Consider the following 17849-nt stretch of genomic DNA (forward strand, 5'->3'; position numbering starts at 1 on the left):
CTGTAATTTCGAAAGTTTGTCCGCCTGAAAATGTACTGTTGTCCCAAGCATATTGCAACAAACGGTGTATTTCTATCGCTGCTCGTTTAGTTTTTATTGCCGTTTCAAATATACCGGTCATTTTTGAAACACCCTGTACATCTCCCGCGTCCGTGCCTCGCCCGACCACTCAAACCGCAGGCTCCTTTTTCCATCTTATGCGCTCCCTTCCCCACGACGGCGGCCTAGGTCGGGTCTCCCGATCGCGGTCAGTGTTCGTTCCCTTCTCTCGTCACTCGAGTCCTCTCCCCTTCCTCCATCCTTCCGGCCCTATTCTTCTACCCCTCCTTGGTCCCTCCCTCGCTTGCGGCTTTGCTTGGATTTGTCCTGCGACTCCAAGTCCTCCGTTCCACCTGCCAGTCTTCGTCAACAATTCATGGCTCTTCTTGCCTCGTTTCGCGATGCAGATGTAGTCAACACCGATGGTTCCATGGTCGATGGACGCACTGGGTTTGCTTTCATCCACGGCGACTACGTTGAGCAGCATTCCCTGCCTTGTGGGAGCAGTGTTTTCACTGCGGAGCTGGTTGCTCTTTACCGTGCACTCGCTCACCTTTCCTCCTGCCCTGGGGAGTCATTTGTCACATGCAGTGACTCCCTGAGTGGATTGCAAGCACTCGAACAGTGTTTTTCTCGGGACCCTTTGATGTGCGGTATTCAAGATGGTGTTTTTGCTCTCGCCGAGTGTGGTCATTCAGCGACGTTTGTATGGACCCCCCGGCCACATCGGCATTCCAGGAGACGAACGTGTCTATCGGTTGGCCAAGCAGGCCACGACTTCGCCACCCCTGGAGCTTGGTCTCGTGGAATGAGACCTCCGGTCAGCCCTACATTGCAAGGTCCGTGATGTCTGGAGCTCTGAATGGTCTGTCTTGAACACGCCAAATAAGCTCCTCACGGTAAAGTCGTCCACGACCGTATGGAAATCATCCTTGAGGAGCACGTGTAGGGACTCAGTTGTTCTCTGCCGTCTCCGAATTGGACATACGCTGTTGACCCACAAGCTATCTCCATCGCCGTGAGAACCCGCCCAAGTGTCGTTGTGATGTAGGTCTGACAGTAGTCCATCTTGTAATGGACTGCCCCCTTGTAGCCCCCTTGCGGCAGTCCTTTAATTTACCAGCTGCACTTCCTTTAATTCTAGGTGACGATGCCTTTATAGCTGACTCAGTTTTACGTTTTATCCGTGCAGCAGGGTTTTATCACTCACTCTAGTGTGGGCTCTCTCGCATGGTTTCTCAGGCTACACCCCCTGCAGTGACTTTTAATTGATACGTGGATACCAAAACAGTGTCTTTTATGGTATCAAGTTGTGTTGGTACCTCTATCAACGTTTTCCAGCTGGAGGTTCTTCGTTTGTAGTTGAGTGGTTGACCTTTTACCTGATCAATCAACCATTGTAGTCTGTTTTACTCTAGTCAACTATTTGCTCTGCTCCTTTTAAGTGTCCTCTATTTTGTGTTACTGCGGTGTTCATTTTAGCTCTGTATCCCTTGGTGTTCTCTCCCTCTGGGTGCAGAGGTTACGCTTTTACTGTGTAGGTCTTTTACAAGTATGTCTGTTTGGAACAGGGGACTGATGACCTCGATGTTTATCCCCCATCAAACCCCAAAATCAAACCAGCAATAAGCTGTCCTTGTGTTGGGAGGATGTAAACTCAAACTTCCATTATAATTTAGGTTTTCTACGGTTCCCTAAATTATTTCAGGTAAATTCCGATGTAGTTTCTGCCATAAGAACATGGTAAACTACCTGCCGAAACTTGTAAATTAGACCTGTAAGTATGTAAATGTTTGTACAACACGTATGAGTTACATATGAGGGTTGTTCGTAAACTAAGGTCTGATGGGTCGTGGAATGGATTCCACTGCGAATATCAAAAATGTTTTATTTACAACAATCAGCAGCACCTTCCAACTATTTCTCTACATAGCAGCTGCTCCGATTTACACAAATGTTGGAATGTTGTACCAACTTTCCAAAATCCTCGTCATAGAAAGTAGCCTCCTGTGCTTTCCGCCAACTCTCTATGCTAGAGTACAATTCGTTATCTGAGCCAAAACGTTGTCTTCAAAGTCAGCGGCTCATGTGAACTGAGATGAAACTCAGAGAGAGTCAATTACGAGCTCTATTGTAGGTGATCAGACACTTCCCATCGAAAACGCAGCAGGAGCACCTTCATGTCATGTCTTCATGTCATGAAGAAGGAAACGCATGACAGTTACGTTCTGTGGGCTGCATGACATCAGGCGAAATTTCCCACCAGGCCCTCGTACTTGGCGGGAGTCACTATTTTCTAGTGATCTTTACGCGCTCACTGTGCGCTCAGAACTGAAAATAGCGACGTGATGAGATCGAAGGACATATTAGAGGTGCTGTCCAATACCTCTGTGCAAAGCTTCATTGTATTTTTACTGTTGTTCCCATTTCGTGCCAGATCGGACATTTCTTTCCGAATAGCCCTCGTATTTTATCTATTTGTGTAAAACCGTGAGATACCGAAAGCCTTTTGAATTTGAAAGTTGCCTGTCAAACGGCACTTTTAATAAATAAAAAGTTTTGCTTTCAGTAACTCACGAATTTATGTTTGCTAACTTTTTGCAAAGATATTCTTTAACCGGTACCGATATACATTGTAGTCTTTGTGTTTTCCGTGAACTTGAGTCTAGTTATAAGCCGTTGTTCTCGTCATTTAATCCAAAGTATTTCGAATTCTGTTTCTCGTTCTCTCCTTCAACTTAGACCATTCTATGTTTTGCTTGAAGTGCTGTCTAAAATGTGAATCTATGTGATTAGCAAAATTCTTGACCTATGTTCCTTGTGTGGGTTGAAAATCAAGCGACTAGCGTCATTTCTTTGCTTGATCTGAAGGCAACATGGGTCATATATTTGCTTATTTGTTACTCGTTTCTCTTTTCCTAAGGAATTTATTTAATATTTATGCGGCAATTATCTGGCGCCATCTTGCGCACACATGTTCTCTTTTATTGTTTTTGTCTGTAGACAATGAAAAAAAAAAGTGTCCCACATAGTTATTAACGATGATAACAGCCTGTTATTCGCACGAAATCTTCAGGTGAGAAGTAAGTTTCGTCGTCGACTGCTGAGTGCAGAACTGCTATGACTGATCTTCCACAGCGTGCATGTGTTCAGGTTCCATGTAAAATTATGGAAGAAATCGCAATACCAAAAAATAATAAATATATGGCTATGAAATTTCGGGAATTTATTTGTCTAGGTAGCATATTTAAGTGATTAATATAGTAAGATCACAAGTTAATGTAAGCGCGACTTAAGCCACCGCAAATTTGAATTGCTGATACATTTATAACCGGTGCAACTACAAGAATGTTGAATGCAAACACACAAACGTGCATGCATTGTGTTGTACAGGTGCCGGATGTCAGTTTAAGGGATGGCGTTCCATACCTGTTGCATTGCTCAGTCCATGTTGTTGTTGTTGTTGTTGTTGTTGTTGTGGTTGTGGTCTTCAGTCCTGAGACTGGTTTCATGCAGACCTCCATGCTACTCTATCCTCTGCAAGCTTCTTCATCTCCCAGTACCTACCGCAACCTACATCCTTCTGAATCTGCTTAGTGTATTCATCTCTTGGTCTCCCTCTACGATTTTTACCCTCCACGCTGCCCTCCAATACTAAATTGGTGATCCCTTGATGCCTCAGAACATGTCCTACCAACCGATCCCTTCTTATAGTCAAGTTGTGCCATAAACTTCTCTTCTCCCCAATTCTATTCAGTACTTCCCCATTAGTTATGTGATCTACCCATCTAATCTTCAGCATTCTTCTGTAGCACCATATTTCGAAACCTTCTATTCTCTTCTTGTCCAAACTATTTATCGTTCATGTTTCACTTCCACACATGGCTACACTCCATACAAAAACTTTCAGAACTGACTTCCTGACACTTAAATCTATACTCGATGTTAACATTTTTCTCTTCTTCAGAAACGCATTCCTTGCTATTGCCAGTCTACATTTTTTATCCTCTCTACTTCGACCATCAACAGTTATTTTGCTCCCCAAATAGCAAAACTCCTTTACTACTTTAAGTGTCTCATTTCCTAATGTAATTCCCTCAGAATCACCCCATTTAATTCGACTACATTCCATTATCCTCGTTTTGCTTTTGATGATGTCCATCTTATACCTTCCTTTCAAGACATTGTCCATTCCGTTCAGCTGATCTTCCTAGTCCTTTGCTGTCTCTGACAGAATTACAATGTCATCGACGAACCTCAAAGTTTTTATTTCTTCTCCATGGATTTTAATTTCAACTCCAAATTTTTCTTTTGTTTCCTTTATTGCTTGCTCAATATACAGATTGAATAACATGGGGGAGAGGCTACAACCCTGTCTCACTCCCTTCCAAACCACTGCTTCCCTTTCATGCCCCTCGACTCTTATAATTGCCATCTGCTTTCTGTACAAATTGTAAATAGATTTTCACTCTCTGTATTTTACCCCTGCCACCTTCAGAATGTGAAAGAGAGTATTCCTGTCAACATTGTCAAAAGCTTTCTCTAAGTCTACAAATGCTAGAAATGTAGGTTTGCCTTTCCTTAATGTAGCTTCTAAGATACGTCCTAGGGTCAGTAATGCCTCACGCGTTCCAACATTTCTACGGAATCCAAACTGATCTTCCCCGAGGTCGGCTTCTACCAGTTTTTGCATTCGTCTTTAAAGAATTCGCGTTATTATTTTGCAGCTGTGACTTATTAAACTGATAGTTCGGTAGTTTTCACATCTGTCAACGCCTGCTTTCTCTGGAATTGGAATTATTATATTCTTATTGAAGTCTGAGGGAATTTCGCCTGTCTCATACATCTTGCTCACCAGATGGTAAAGTTTTGTCAGGACTGGCTCTCCCAAGGCTGTCAGTAGTTCTAATGGAATGTTGTCTACTCCCGGGGTCTTGTTTCGACTTAGATCTTTCAGTGTTCTGTCAAACTCTTCACGCAGTATCATATCTCCCACTTCATCTTCATCTACATTCTCTTCCATATCCATAATATTGTCCTCAAGAACATCGCCCCTGTATAGGCCCTCATTTACAATGGCTATATTCTGCCATGTCTTTCTATGTATCGCAGAAGGAGCGTCCAGGTTCACTCAGCCCTACTACGCAACCTCGCTCAAAGTCAGTGAGGGGCTGATAATGGCGTCTTTCTCAATTGCAAAGCACACTGACTGACATCGACTCCTCACGACCGGTCTCTAAGGTAATTAACGCTCACGACCGTCACTGTATTTGTTCATAGAAAAACCTGATCTGCATCCTCTCAGTGGCGCTACTAGCACAACTCTCATGCGACTGGCGCAAAATTTGAACAGACATCATGTTTCAGATATAGACACACACCTATCAACTATCATTTACGTACCATAACTGCGTCTTAGTGTTGCGGTTTCTTTTTTATCAGTGTAACAACTTACACGGAATATTACACTAACGTGTTCGGCAATCCGCGATATACATGCATATTCCTTCGAATTCCGTCATCATTACAATAATTTGGAGAAGTATTTTCAGCGGTTGGTTATTTCCATAGCGAGATTTTCACTCTGCAGTGGAGTGTGCGCTGATATGAAATTTCCTGGAAGATTTAAACTGTGTGCCGGACCGAGACTCGAACTAGGGACTTCTGCCTTTCGCGGGGAAGTGCTCCACCATCTGAGCAGCCCAGGCAAGACTCAAGTCCCGTCCCCACAGCTTTAGTCCTGCCAGTATCTGGTAGAGCACTTGCCTGCGAAAGGCAAAGGTCCCTAGTTCGAGTCTCGGTCCGGCACAAAGTTTTAATCTACCAAGGAGATTCAGTTATTTCCATATCTAAGTACTGTAATTACAAACGTAAGATACGATTCCCACTGCTGAGTGTTCGTCGGTAAGCTGGCCTTGCTGGGCTCTTGTAATTTCTACAGAACCTTGCGAGTGATTTTCAGTGCGTTCGACGTTGTACAAGTTAAGTCTGCTTTTGGTCAGCTGCGCTATTAATTTTATGTGTGAGACGCTCGGTTAATTTCTCATTCCTTTTCACCATCAGCTATATAAAATTGTTCACTGGACCATGAATCTGTTTTTAACAAGGCACAGTTTCACTAAATCATGGCTCAAAGATACCATTTGCATTAATAGTCCTACATCTACAAACGGGAGCCACGTTATAAAGTGACCCATGGATGATTAAAACAATTACGAACAAAATCATACACGGGCGCTCTTGTGCTGGTGGTACGAGCATCAGCTCCCTTTGGTATGCAGATTGCTGCTACCTCTGATTGACAGAACGCTGCTAGATAACTGAGTGGCTTGATCTGGATTGGTCTTAAGTATAAAGACAAAGTTTTACAAGCTGCATCCCACAATTCCTTCCATATATTTCTACATTGTGAAGGGGCTTGAGATATTATTATGTGATTTGATATGATGTGAAACAAAGAATTATCTAACACCAAACAAAGTTTTGTGGTTTTATTTACTGACAGGTATGTTACCAGAACAACAGTACATTAAGATATCGTAAGGACAGTGCGACATACAGCGCGGATAACGGTCCAGTGTGTCCACAAAGCAAGTCATGGCGATGTTTCCGCTGCCTTCTTTACTGCATCTTTCAGTCCAGCGTCTGTAGACAAATACAGTATTTTACTAAAACTGAGCAGTCACTTAAAAAATCGTTGTACTTAAAACATACCCAAGGCAGTTTTACGGAAATACTCTCCAGAAAGTGATCGACTCTTACGGGGACCATTGCTACACTTTGAAATTGCACTCCTAATATGCAAGTATTACACATTCCAGAGAATCATACCGTAAAATGAATATTATAGTCGTATTAATACTACAGTCGTTTGTGAATAAAAGCAGGAAATTTAATAGTCTGAGCTAATGTGAAAACTGGTTTTCATTGAGTTTCCCTGTCACACCGTGAGATTTGAAACGATAGTGTTAAATACGTGTAACTGTTCACATGCAACCACACTTGGACCGTGCGACATATATAAAACCATTGTACATACATCAAAAACACGCAAATAGATTTTTAACTTTTGACTTACAACGGGCCACATTCTCCCTGGATTGGATAAAAATATGCTCAGTCTCAGTCCCCCAGTCCCACTCAAGGTTTTCTGGAGATTCCCCTTCATTATGAGGCGAATGCCACGAACTGGATTATCATTCGAAATTTTCCCCATTGGAAATCCTTTTGTTGAAATCCAAGCCTGCTAGGATAAGAGATGTTTAACAAAAGTAGTGAGGTTGACAAAACTACAAGAGATACGGCAACGCAGTGTTGATGTTCTTTTGTAGACCGGTGTGTTGATGCCAGGTGCCCAGTCAGAGTTTCAGCTCCGTACAGCAATCAGGTGGGTTTTGAGAGCGCCATCAGTGGAGTTGTGTTTTTATTGTGCGTTACGGAAAATGGAACAGCGGCATTTAGAGCAATGGTATGCCATCAAATTTTGGGTAAAACTTGGAGAGTGTGATCCTTGAAACGTTGAAACATTTCTTATCAAGAGCATAAGATTTCCGCTATCACAAATCTTTCTTTTTTTTTCAAAAAATGTCGAAAACGTGTTCTTATGCGATTTCATATGAGATCAGATCAACGTTTAACAATAAGAATGATGAGTGACTTGCTAAACTTAAACAGTTGCACCATACATCAAATTTTGTCCGAAGTATTGGTTGGTTGGTAAGGTATGTGCCAAAATGGTGCCAAAAACCTCACAACTCAGCAGAAGAACAATCTAAGAAACGTGTGCATTGATCTTCTTGAGGGGACTGCCAATGACTACGAATGGTTCAGTAGTGTGAACCCAGATTATGAACGGTTTTTGAGTATGGTCAAGAGACAAAACGGCATAATGAGGTGTCGCACACTAAGACGGCCCTACAACCGAAAAAAGCTCGAATGAACGAATCGAAGGTCAAAATAAAAATGCTGATTTTCGTTTCTGACAGTAGGGGTATCGTAAACAAAGCATTTGTTCGTCCAGGTCAAACTGCCAACCAAGGGTTTCACAAAGATGTACTTGAAAGGCTCAGGAAAAGATCGAATCGAATGAGAACGGACATTGCAGACAAGTGGGTGCTGCATCACGGCAACGCCGCATCACACACGGTCGCTTCCATTACGTAATTTTGGACCTCAGAAGGCATTCCTCTTGTATCACAGTCCCCCTATTCACCTAATCTGCCGGCCGAAGTGGCCGTGCGGTTAAAGGCGCTGCAGTCTGGAACCGCAAGACCGCTACGGTCGCAGGTTCGAATCCTGCCTCGGGCATGGATGTTTGTGATGTCCTTAGGTTAGTTAGGTTTAACTAGTTCTAAGTTCTATGGGACTAATGACCTCAGCAGTTGAGTCCCATAGTGCTCAGAGCCATTTGAACCATCACCTAATCTGAGTGCTTGTGACTTATTTCTTTCAGAAAATTGACTCTAGAGAGCATTCAAAAGAGCGTGACCAACAAATTAAAGTCCAAACCACTTGAAGCGCCTAAGTGCTGCTACCAAGGCTGGGAAGAACGAGTACGCCGGTAGGGGGGCTACAGGGGTGCTGCCCCACGTTCCATTGTTGCCAAATGTATCCAAGATGGCGGTGATGACGTCATCCGAGATGGCATCATGTAGACTTGGCAACAGCGCATGGCCTCTGCAAAAAACTGTCGCCAAGTTCAATTTCCAACAGGATAATGTGTCACACCCCTGTTACCCCTACTAAGCAAGGAAAATGGCGGGAAGAAAGGACTTGTCTTTGTTATTTAACCAATTTCAAGCAGGTTGTTCGCCACTGAGTCTGCATTCCTACTGGCTTAGTTCATATCGCTGCCATCAGAAAGGCCGCCACCGTGACGTCATATCATGACACAAGTACCGTTATTCAAAATGGCTGCACCGAGCGTATCCACCAAGTGGTGTGGGTCTACTTCATATCGGAGCCACGACGCCGGGTGATGACTCAAGATCATCAACTTTCTCTCTCGATTCTCGCCAGCTGCTTCCAAGCACGAGACCGTTGACGTCACAGCCCCCCAGCTTGGACCTTTATACTTGTGCTGGACAGTATTCTGTAAATATTCTAACTAAACTATGATCCCAGTACCGTCATTCAATCCGCATGGTCTAGGACACAGCTAGAGCACTCTCACATCACTTAATCCAAGATCGTCGCTGACCCCACCTGTAGTCAAGTGCTGAGAGAGAGATATGCTGCAATGCCTTCTCTCTCATATAGGTAAGAAAAGGCGTTCACAATACTTTCAACTACCTAGTTTCAACTACTTTTCATGGTACAGACCGCCACCTCTTCCTAGGAACCGGCGCAGAGTTTGAATTCTGGCAGTAAAGAAAGGTCACTTGAGCTTTCGCCTACAACCTAAGAACATTGTAACAAACAAAGCTCACCACCACTAACCTAAGAATACAGGGCGCAACCTCTTCCTAGGGGTTGCTGGTAAAAGGACTCAGCCCACACTAGGCTGATGGAGAGAGAGGAAGGAATGTACTTTTATTTGGCAGCAGTTTATTTAGGGATGGAGTATATGTATCACAGAACACACGCTCTGACATGCCCCACAGCATACAGACCAGACAGCCAAACAACTCCTAAATTGTCAAACTAATAATCCATCTAAAACACTTTGCTTGCTAATCGTCAACTGTCAAAATCGTACACTAGTCATTATTTACACAATTAGAGGCAGCACAATCACCAAGTGTATTCGCCACTGAGTCCATAGCCCAACTGACTTAGTTCATATCGATGCCACTAGAGGACGCTGTAGCGATGTCAGGACATGACACAAGTACCGTAATCTAATATGACGCCACGTAGTGGTTACACCACGAGCTCCAGACCCCAACTGGCTTAGTACATTTTGTCGCTGACAGAGGACGCCACTGTGACACCAGCTGCTAACGCAAGTACAGTTATCCATGATGGTGGCAAACTGTGTGTTCTTCACGAGGTCTAGTACTCAGTACCACCAGCAGAGGACGCTGTCATCCGTTTCCTGATGTAAACCAAGATGATTAGGAAAAAGTCAGCCTGCTCTGCGCTGCTGGGGAGGGGAAGGACTGACTGCACTGTATTTATTTTGAAACAACTTAATCAACGATTAACTATATCTATCACACTGATGCAAAAGATCCACCCTCATGTGCCTGGGGCACATGTTTCACAGTCCACAGACACGCAACCAACTCGTAATTTCAGCACACAATACCAAACGGTTCCTATTTAATTCATCACATTGATCTGTAGACACGCTCAGCACTCGTCCAAATAGTGTATAGTAGTTTCTAGAATGAGATTTTCACTCTACAGCGGAGTGTGCGCTGATATGAAACTTCCTGGCAGATTAAAACTGTGTCTCCGACAGAGACTCGAACTCGGGACCTTTGCCTTTCGCGGGCAAGTGCTCTACCATCTGAGCTATCGAAGCACTACTCATGCCCGGTCTCACAGCTGTACTTCTGCCAGTATCTCGTCTCCTACTTTCCAAACTTTACAGAAGTTCCACTTGCTCACGAAAGCCGCCCAGCACATGTTAAGTATTAGTTCGCTGTTCGGTCGTCTAGAAGGTGGTAAAGTTAACTGTGATACATTCCTACACACCAGCAGGGCTCTGCATTCGGAAGACTGCTACCATTGACATGAGACGCGAATCAGTACCACCACAGACTTTGCATACATGGAGACATGCTAGAAAACCCCTGACATATATCTTCTATCGTTATACTTATAATTAAATCTTACGATCGCTGTCTCAACAGAACAGCATTCGAGAATGAGCGAAGTATCGGAAAAACACCCTCTTGTCGGCAGTGGCTCTGGAAGTAGCTGTACCTTCCATACAACTGGACATACTCCCCCCATCGCTATCACAGTACTCCAAGTTAAATCCGTACCTTCCTTACAACAGGGCATAGTCATCTCCTTTCCACAAACACACATACTTTATAAAAGTTTGCCTCAAATGCGAACATATCAAGCACCCACTAAGTATATTACTTACTCAATAACTGAGTGCATACCATACCAAATAATATTGATTGAAAATAAGCGATGGGTGTGCCTCTTAAGTTCGTCTTTCGAGTCCTACCCCTGTATAATGGAAAGAGACACGTAATCGGCGAGATGTTAAAGAAAAATCCGATCCCAGCAACTAGCGCATGTTACTGTCACAATCAGTCTTGGTTCTACAGGTGCACACAAGTATCAATGTTAAAAACCTATACCCGCATCACGAATCGAGGTACGACATTACCTTTCAATGAGCTGGTTTTTTGAGGATAAATACCGTGACGATGCAGCCTAGGGATAAAAATTACTGAACTTTAAAAGTGATTCAGCTAAGGAACGCGGTATTTGGGACTCCCTCACACCCCCTCAACTACATAATTCTTTAGTATTTGTAACACACTCTGTCTTGACATCATATCAGATAGGTCATCCTATCATCCTGCTTAACAAACTCCTCCCCGATGACGAGTAACAGTAGGATGAAGAGATTCATAGAGGGAAAGGAACGTCAATGAACTCTTGCTATGAAAATGGTACCGTGATTATTTCATTTGCAAGTGAGGAGGTCCCGATTGCCAATTAAATATCAAAGGAGCCTCTGGGCCAGATGGTATCCACTCCGAGACTCTGACAATTTTCACTCCACATATTGTTCCATGCCTGACGGATCTACTCAACGAAGCGTTACGGCTGGACTACCGCGTCCGTCTGGTGACGAATCGGAACATGATGCGGCGAGAGCAGAGAAGTGTCCTGATAAGGCTGTCAGGAGCTTTCAGCACCACGTCAGTGGAATCAGCCTGCGTGGTGCTTGGGACCTTCCCTATCGACAGAACCATTCGGTTGCGGGCTGCAGTGTGCTGGCTCAGGAGGGGGAGACAGTGGAAGGTAATTGAGATTACCGGAAAAGATATTACTGAGAAGCTCCCATTCGTCAAATGGCGAGTGGATAGCTGGCAAAGGGAATGGGAGGCAAGCGATCAGAGCCGTAGGGTATATCAATTTTTCCTGGACATCAGGGAACGTCTGAGAATAAATCCACATTAATCCCAGCCGAGGTAAGGTTCACTTTCTGACAGGTCACGGCCATCACCCTACACACTTAGACCGCGTAGCCCGCAGCCACAGTGCTGCTTGTATGCGACGCGAAGATGGATCGCCAGAACACACACTTTTTCTCTGTCTCCGATACAGAGCAGCACACCAGATACCAACGCAGTACAACAGTGACATCATACGGGCAATAAGAGACAAAGACGAGTGGGAAATAGTAAGTAAAATCGCTGATGATGTCTCAAGGACATTAAATGACGAATAGAGACAGACACGGCCGTATAACAGAACACAGCAACACACACGAAGCACATAAGACAGCAGTTACAATTCGTGCACAAACACAGACAGCAGTCACACACTCACTCAAACAGCAAGCACTTTGACCAACACGCACCACAGACCATCTTACACAACATCTAAAATATTTAAACTTTATCAGAGTAAACAGTGTAATGCACTCAACCCCGTATACCTCTTCTAGTTTAAGTGTAAATAAGAGGCATATCCATCCCGCGGCCATTACGCCACTGTTGGGATGTAACATTTGTAACTGATCACACAGTATCTAACCAAGATAACAGGTAAAATTCAAGATACATGATATAGGAACTGAAGATTAATTAATAACCCCAAGAAATAACATACTTAACACTCACTCACCACTGTGCTTTCCACAACGTACATAATAATTACAGTGATTTTGTAAATCTCCGCACAGTTTGACACTGTGGATCTGAGAATATTGAACTTCCCAACGATTTCCGAAATGGATGGCCTAGAAGGCGAAGAGGGAAAGGACATACCCATCGGCTCTGCCTCAAGAATGCTTAATAAATTGGGGTAAAATAACAGTACGATTGAATATGAATTGTTTGGTTATAAAAGATACTATAGGCAGTAGCGCAACTCAAACCAGATGTTTTTTCGGAGAAAGTTCAATATTATTTACGGTTCATAAGCCAATGAAGTGGATAGGAAGAGTGAGTGAGCCGCGATCCCACGTAATGAAGTTCAGACTGAGCCAGAACTTATTCGATTACGAAATTGTATGCAAACACTGCGAAAATAATAGGGTAGCTGACGCCTTGTCACGTATTGCGAAGATACAGACCACAGAAGAAGACAGTGAACACTTTGCTGGTTCTTGAGATATACTTGTGAAACCAAGTGTAAGTGAGGAAGAAAACGAGGAATCCTAAAACAATTCCGTGACACACTTCCAGGCGGACACCAGGGAATAGCGCGTAGGTACGAACATGTAAAGAAATACAGAATGCGTTAGAGTATGAAGCAAATTATTCTAGAATACTTTCGGAGTGCGAAAAAACAAAATCGAAGAAAGCCACACAGTGTAAAACAAAGATGCTATTTGTAATAACAACCACTCAATAAATATTGGAGATATATTTTTAAAATACGAATATATTCAAAATTAAATAAAAGCTTTATAACCAAGTAATGTTGTTCAAGAGAAATGGATTTGATTAACAGTTGAGAATTTTAGAGTTACTGATGACATTTTGCACGAAGCAGTGCAAACCAGTAAGAAAAATTATTTGATTGTGGACAGAATATGATTTATCTAAAGTGTAGTGCAATTTGCTGAGAAACGTAAGTCACAAAAATTTTTTGAATAACAAGAAACTGAATTTGTAAATAAATAAAAGAAGTAATGTTTATATTTAAAAGATCCCTTCACTCGGCAATGTGACATCGGCCGATCGACGGTCGATACGGACCCCACACAGCGGGCTAAGGACCGAGCGCATCGTGCCTCCCGCCACAAGTCACCGGTAACCACTGACTGTGATACCAGTTCACGTGAACCCTGTCCACAGCCTCGCGAATGTCTCCGATCTTCCCCTTCGTCTCCCGACGACTCCTGGTGATAAACCACTCACCCAGTGATGGTCAAGCCATGTGATTAGTATTCAGATGCCTCTACACCTGGATCATACACACCTCTTGGTGCCACGGACCAGGACATAGATCCACTTCTTAGAATCCACCGTCACCTCCACGGAAGGAGAAGATTCCTCCTATCATGGTTTACAATCCCACAAACTACATAAAGTGACCACTGAACTCCACCGCCTTGTAACAGGCCTACTGTGGGCAGTTCACCAGAAAGACCAAGTCAAAAGTCCTTCAATCAAAGGACGATCATCTTCAAGTACTCAACTTTGTGAAGCCGAGGGCTATGGACTATTACAATCTTCAAAGACCTTGAAGTGACAGAAACAGAAGTCAGGGGTGAATTACTCGTCTCAAGTTCCTGGACTCGTTGGTCCAACAATACAACAAGAGGGACCCTGGGACGAGGAATTTAATCCCTATGCCCACCCATGTTGTCTCCATTACTAGGAGAGAGAACATCGAACGTATTTACCAAATCAGGTACTGAACCATATGAAGACTGCAACGGCCCATCCATCTCCTGTAGGTGTCAACGTTTGTGACACACCAGCAGTTACTCTGCTCACTGCATTTTCGGTGTGTTTAGCGTGCGTCAGAGGAGTGTAAACTACCAGCCCCAGAAATATCTACTTGCGCCCGCTGTTTGGGCACCACTCACGACCCCCACCATCTGGATTTCAAGAAGGGTTGCTCTATATTCCAGGAGGTTATGAAGTCTTCCCGCCCTCAAAGAAGGAAACCAGGGACTGATCGGTCACCCCTGCCTTCGTGGACCGCTCCAATTTGTCCATCTTAAGGGGTAAACCTTACGACCATCATCCCACAGGCGTCTGACGCATCTGCGACACAAGAACCCCCTTTAGCTCAATCCCCTACGACCACGTTCGCTGCTGCAGTTCAGTCTACTTCTGCTCATCTCCGTCCTGTGGCGAATACCAACGCCCATCAAACAGAAAGACTGTGTACAGCTCCTCACATCCACCTTTTGAAGTGCCATTCCTACCCCTGCCCACTACAGGATGAGTAGCCCACCTGGCACATTCCCCTGCCTTGGAGACAGACACTGCTTTCTGGGATGACACGAGAGTAATCCTCCAGGTAATCTGAGTGTTCACGCAGCCCACATAACGGCTGTCATTCGTGAAACACCTCAAGAGATCCGTCGGTCGGAGGACGGGCTCAGAAGGGTCATTGCCCTTGTTGACACGCTCAGCCAGATTTTGTTATAATGGCGAATCACCCATCGCATAACCATAAGTCCTCTCAGGATCTAGTTGTCTGTATTTTTAATGCTAATTGCATTAAACATATGGAGACTGAATACCTTCTTCTATGACCACCATGTGGACATTTTACTTGTCTCAGAAACCCATCTCAACCCACAAACGGTTTTCGTCTCCACAATATGGTTTGCTATCACAGTGACCGACTCCATTGACGAGGTCGGGGAACGACAGTGTTCCTACATAAACCTCTTGTCCATAATCATAACGCTCTCCTATCACTAGAACATATAGAGGCTACAGCGGCCGCTGTTTATACTTGTCTTGTTGCTATTACTCTTGCTGTGGCGAATTTGAGCCCCAACTTACCACTTCTTGAAGCGAACCGTTGTACACTGACATCATTTGAGAAACTCATTGTTGGGACAAATGTCAAAGCCAAGCATGGAGTTTGGCATTGATAATTCCAAGGGCAGACTTCTTCTTGAGCTGGAAGATGCTCTAGTACTGTCGGTTTACGTCATCCACATTCCCACCTAGGTATCAGTTCGTTCTGGTTGCCAGTCAGACGTTAAGGATGTGGTCATACTCAAGAACATTGTGGTACAGTTTTTGTAGGAAACACTCCACCATCTGGTCTCTGACCATGACCCCATGCTCCAGCACCTTAATGATGTTGCTCTGTCTTTAGATGCCCACTCCACCTTGACCATCACTGACTGGGACAAATTTTCCAGGATCCTCAACAACACAGCCCAGCAAAAGCTTGACCTGACAACACCTGCCAATCTGGTTAGCGCTGTTTATTACCTGACCAGGAAAATCCAGAACGCAATGAAGGCCTCTCATTCCATTGTCCCATGCGCTTTAACCCCACTGGATGACTTGCGTCCCCTATTGTGTGAACTACAAGTCCAGAAGAACTGCTACCGCAGTTGGTGAAAGCAGTTTCATGATCCTTGCGATGAAGAACCTCCAACGTGAATTCAGCCACCACCTTGGCAGTTGGAAAACAGAACGACAGGAGTACAAGATATCTGCCTTTCTCCGCCAACATAAATCAGTATGCACTGTTGTGAAAGCCCTATACCACTCCGTAGTGAGGACCAACCTTCACACCCACACAATGTATGTCTTAACTTACGATGCCCTCCCTGTGGTAGAAACTCTGGCCGATACATTTGAGGGCCAGAACCAATTGCTCGTCCATGACCTTACACCTGATGAACTCCAGGATGTATTTATATTTTTATTTATTTATTCACACGTCAAGTCCCTTAGGACCAAATTGATGAGCAAATCTCCATCGTCATGGGAGGTGTCAGTATATGAAATTACAACATAAAAGTAAAAGCAAATAAAAGTAAAATGTTTATAAAGCTGAAAAAAATCAAGCCATTATTTAAGTAAACGGAATCAACACTAAAACAAGAATCAGCTTAAGTTTTCAAGGAACTCGTCGACAGAATAGGAGTGACCCATGAAGAAACTCTTCAGTTTCGATTTGAAGAGAGTGGAATACTGCTAAGATTTTTGAATTCTAGTGGTAGCTTATTGAAAATGGATGGAGCAATATAACGCACACCTTTCTGCACAAGAGTTAAGGAAGTCCTATCCAAACGCAGGTTTGATATTGAAAGGTCTCTGTTGGATTCCTTTCATGTTAATTTCGTAAACCTGTTGTCATTTACGGCATTAATTCCTCTTCTAAATTTACTGTGGCGTTTCTGACTATCTGGGAGAAGACTGAGTAGTGGAACATGTTACTTTTACACATAAACAAGAACGATCTGTCACACTACTACACTTTAAAACACAGTTTATATGTAATTCATGTCACACAGTCTCATACGGAACCTACATCTGCTTTCTTTTATATACTGTATATGATAAGATACTGTCATCCCCCTTCCCTTCTGTGTGAGAGGATGAATGAGCAAATGTATTTCTAGTTGCATGCTTGAGGGTAGCAGACAAGCCTGTCTGCTAGAGAACAGTAGAACCAACGTCGGAACAGGTAGCTACGCTTTCTAAAAGCAGAGAGGTTTGTATCCTTAGTATGGTCCTGTCCGTCCCTTGTCATGTTGGTATAGGAAGCTGCCTCTCTGGTCACTTCCGTTTGTATTTGTGAGCCACCCTCAGGAAGGGACCACGGCAGTCTGTCCGCGGCGAGCGTCTGAAGTGGTAAGATCTCCGGCTAAGCGCGTCTGCTAAGTCTGTAGGACAATGGATTTCTTAAGTTCAGCCTAACTGAAAATTTTATCACCTTTATTTCAGGTTTAGCTCTAAAATATCTAATGTTATCTTAAATTGAAACGCAGTGTATTTCGAGTGTGAAGTTCAGAATATCTTCCAGTAGTTACTTTGTCACTACTTTGTGAGTAAAGTGGAACCACGTGTTGATCAGTAACTCTAACTAAGATCATCAATCTTAAATGCGAATGTGCGTGAGATTATAACGTCTCGTCTTGACAATATTTTTCAATATAGCAACTTTTCTTTATGTTCAGCCCACATGGGGTGTACTTTGTGAGACCAGTACCACGTGCTTATACAATTGTTTGA

Source organism: Schistocerca piceifrons, chromosome 8, assembly GCF_021461385.2.
Source record: "Schistocerca piceifrons isolate TAMUIC-IGC-003096 chromosome 8, iqSchPice1.1, whole genome shotgun sequence".
Classification (NCBI taxonomy): domain Eukaryota; kingdom Metazoa; phylum Arthropoda; class Insecta; order Orthoptera; family Acrididae; genus Schistocerca; species Schistocerca piceifrons.